This window comes from Mandrillus leucophaeus, unplaced genomic scaffold, assembly GCF_000951045.1.
Source record: "Mandrillus leucophaeus isolate KB7577 unplaced genomic scaffold, Mleu.le_1.0 Scaffold662, whole genome shotgun sequence".
Lineage (NCBI taxonomy): Eukaryota > Metazoa > Chordata > Mammalia > Primates > Cercopithecidae > Mandrillus > Mandrillus leucophaeus.
The window spans coordinates 503,887-508,478 of NW_012107164.1; positions in this window are offsets into that span (position 1 = coordinate 503,887).

Sequence of the window (4,592 nt, forward strand, 5' to 3'; positions counted from 1 at the left end):
GTGGAACAGAATAGAAAATTCAGAAATAAATTCATACATCTATAGTGGTGGAGAAGAATGAAATTAGACCCTTATCTCTCACCATGTACAAAAATCAAATCAAAATGAAACAGAGACTTAAATCTAATACCTTAAACTGAAGCTATTATGAGAAAACTTTGGGAAAACTCTCTAGGACATTGGACCAGGCAAAGATTTTTTTAGTAGTATCTCACAAGCACAGGTAGCCAAGGCAAAAATGGACAAGTGGGATCATGTCAAGTTAAAAAGTTGGACAGCAAAAGAAACAATCAACAAAACGAAGAAACAACCCACAGAAGGAAAAAAATATTTGCAAATTACCCATCTGACAAGGGACTAACAACCAGAATATATAAAGAGCTCAAACAACTCTATAGGAAAAAATCTAATAATCCGATCAAAAAAGGGACAAAAGACATTTCTCGAAAGGAGACACACAAATGCCAAACAGGTATATGAAAAGATGCTCAACGTAATTGATCATCAGAGAAATGCAAATCAAAACTATAATATCATCTCACCCCTATTAAAATAAATGTCATTCAAAAAACAGGCAATAACAAATGCTGTGAGGATGTGGGAAAGAGAACCCTGGTACGCTGTTGGCGGAGATGTAAATTAGTACAACCACTATGGAGAACAGTTTGGAAGTTTCTCAAAATACTAAAAATAGATCTACCATGCGACCCTGCAATCCCACTGCTAGGTATATACCCAAAGGATGGAAAATCAGTATATCAGAGACATCTGCACTGCCATGTTTATTGAAGCACTATTCACAATGGCCAATATTGGGAAGCAACCTGAGTCCACAAATAGATGAATTGAAGAGAAAATATGGTACATATATACAATCTAGTACTGTTCAGCCAGAAAAAGAATGAGATCCTGTCATTTGCAATAACATAGAACTAGAGGTCACTATATTAAGCGAAATAAGACAGGTGCAGAAAGACAAATGTTTCACGGTCTCACTTATTTTGTGATTTTGTGGAAGCCAAAAATGAAAACAGTTGTACTCATAAAGACAGAAAGTAGAAGGATGGTTACCAAAGGATAGGAAGGGTAGTGAGTGGCTGCGGGAGATGTCGAGATGGTTAATGTGTACTAAAAAAGAGTTAGAAATAATGAGTAAGACCTAACATTTGCCAGCACAACAGGGTGACTATAGTAAAAAATAATGTAGCTGTACATTAAAAAATAACTGAAAGAGTAAAATTGGATTGTTTGTAATATAAAGGATAAATTGGGTGATGGATATCCCATTTGCCCTGATGTGATTATTATGTATTGCCTGCCTGTATCAATATATTTCATGTAACCCATACATATACACAGTCACCATGTACCCACAAAAGTTAAAAATTTAAAAAGATACTTGATAGAATTTCTACTTTTAAAAATTTGTTGCAACTTGTTTTGTAGCCCAAGATATGGTCTATCCTGGAGAATGTTTTATGAGCTGATGAAAAGTATGTGTATTCTGTAGCAGTGGAGTGAAATATTTTGTAAATGTGTATTAGGTCCCTTTGATCTAGTGTGTAGTGTAAATCTGATGTTTCTTTGTTTATTTTCTCTCTGAATGATGTCTTCACTACTGCAAATGGGGTGTTAAATGCCCCTACTATTATTGCATTACAGTCTGTCTCTCCCGTTATATATATTAATGTTTGCTTTATATACTTGGGTGTTCCCTTGCTGGGAGCGTATGTACTTATAATTGTTATATCCTCTTACTTGTAATATCCTTCATGATTACATAATGACCTTTTTTGTCTCTTTTACAGTCTTTGACTTGTAATCTATTTCATTTAATATAAGTTTAGCTATTACTGCTCTTTTGTAGTTTCTACATCCATGGAATATCTTCTTCCATACCTTCCCTTTCAGTCTATGTGTGTCTTCATATGTGACGTGTGTTTCTTGGAGGCAGTATATAGTTGGGTCTTGTTTCTTTGCCTATTCAGCCACCCTATGCATTTTAATTAGAGAATCCTGCTCATTTACATTGCAATGTTATTGATAAGTAAGGACTTATTATTGCTTTTTTTTTCCTGGTTATTTTATAACTCCTCACTTCCTGTCTTCCTTTTTTACTGTCTTCCTTTAAGGATACTTGTTTTTTTCTGGTAGTTCTTTTAATTTGTTGCTTTTTATGTTTAGTATAAATATGTATTAGTCTGTTCTCACGCTGCTATAAGGATATACCTGAGACTAGGTAATTTATAAAGAAAAAGAGGTTTAATGGACTCACAGTTTTACATGGCTGGGAAGGCCTCACAGGGCAGAAAGCAAAGGAGTAGCAAAGGCGTGTCTTACATGCAGGGAGGCAAGTGAGTGTGTGCAGGGGAACCGACCTTTATAAAACCATCAGATCTTGTGAGACTTATTCACTATCACGAGAACAGCATGGAAAAAACTTTCCCCCATGATTCAATTATCTCCCACCAGCTTTCTCCCATGACACATGGGGGTTATGGGTGCTACAATTCAAAATGAGATTTGGGTGGGGAAAACCAAGCCATATCAATGCATATTGTTGGTTTTTGTACTGTGGTTACCACGAGGCTTACAGAATACATCTTATAGATATAAAAAGTTATTTCAAAGAGATGACAGCTTATATTTGATGAGAAAAAAGAAAAAAACAAAAGAACTTAAAAATACCTCTACACTTTAACTCTATTTTTCCTACGATTTGACTTTTGGTTGTCTCAATTTATATATTTTTGCCGTTTATCTCTTAAGAGGTTGCTATATCTATTGTTTTTGAGATATTTGTCTTTTATATGTCATAGTAGAATTATGAGTGAATTGCAAACCACAATTACAGTATTAGATAATTCTGAGTTTGTCTGTGTACTTAATTTTCCCACTGAGTTTTATACCTTCAAATGTTTTCTTTTTGCAAATTAATATTTTCTTTCTTTCAGATTGAAGAATTCCCTTAGCATTTCTTGTAGAACAAGTCTGGTGGTGGTGAATTATCTCAGCTTTTGTTTGCCTTGGAAAGACTTTGTCTCTCCCTCATATTTGGAGAGCTTTTCTGGATATAGTATTCTTAGATAGAATTTTTTTTTTCCTTTCAGCACCTTGATAATGTGATCATTCCCTCCTAGCATGTATGGTTTCTGTTGAGAAGCTGGTTGTCAGAAAAATTGGAACTACTTTACATGTTAATTTTTATATGTTATTTGTCTTTTCTCTTGTTGCCTTTAAGATCCTCTCCAACCCCTTGACCTTTGAGAGTGTGATTATTAAATGCCTTAGAGTAGTCTCATTTGGGTCAAATCTGTTTGGTGTTCTCTGGCCTTCCTGTACTTGGATATTTATGTCCTTCTCAAGTTTTGGAAAGTTTTCTATTAATATTCCTTTGAATAAGATTTTTACTCCTTGCTCTCAGTCAGCTTCTTCTTGAATACCAATAATTCCCACATTTGGTCTTTTGAGGTGATTTTCTATATGTTGTAGGTAATTTTTGTTGCTTTCCATTCTCTTTTTGTTTTTCTTCTCTGACTATATTTTCAAATAGCCTTCTTCAAGTGCATCAATTCATTCCCATAATTAATCCGTTTCTGCTGCTGAGAGTCTCTAATGAATTTTTCAGCTGAGTAATTCTGAGTATTTCTCAGGTCCAAGACTTCTGTTTGATTTTTAAAAATTATTTTAATCTCTTTGTTAAAGTGCCCTGACAAACTTCTGCATTGTTTTTTCTGTGCTATTTTGGCAGTTATTGACTTTCCTTAACACTTCTATTTTGAATTATTGGTCAGAGAGGTCACATACCACCACTTCATTGGGGTCAGTTACTGGTTCCTTGCCTTGTCTATTTAACGAGGTCGTGGCTCCCTGGTTGCTGTTTTTTTTTGTGTGTATGTAAATATATATTGTTGCTTGGAGGGTTTATTCCAGTCTTCTTTGTCTGGCTTGTTGTTTTTCTTTTTTGGATATAGTTGCTTAGAGATTCTTTGTAATTTACTTGAATTTATTTTACTTTTCCCACTAGGTGTCTGCCTCTTGTTGCCACTAGAAGGCGCTGTAGGTTCAGGCTTGCCTTGTCTACAGTAAAGGATCGGAGTACTGGCCCTCCTGAATGGGGGAGGTCGCAAAAGGGACATCCTGGCAGTGGGGGAAGGCTGGCTAGGGATTTCCAGGGGGATTTCTGAAGTGTACCTCCTACATTGTGGTGCTGCTAAAATATCAGTCTGATTTGGTAACTTCTTTTACGTAGCAGAGTTTGCAGGCTTGAGGATAGTAGTCCGGCCTCCCTTCTTTGTCTCCGACTGTCCTCAGGGCTTTTTCTCCCTTCAGGTACTTGCATGCTTTCTGTGTGCTGAGGCAGGGACAGGTCTCCTGTCAGGGAACCCAGGGTGGTATAGAAGCTGGTTGTCCATCTCAATCTCATTTTTTTTCCAGTGTAGAAACTGGAATTGGGGGAATATTTTCCATACACTTGTTGCTGACCAAATTGCGGGAAGAGGCCTCACGGATGTGGAAGTCTGATTTTCTTACCAGGAGTTTTTTTTATTCCCTGTAGCCCCAGGATCTGTTTCATCATCATATTTGAATTC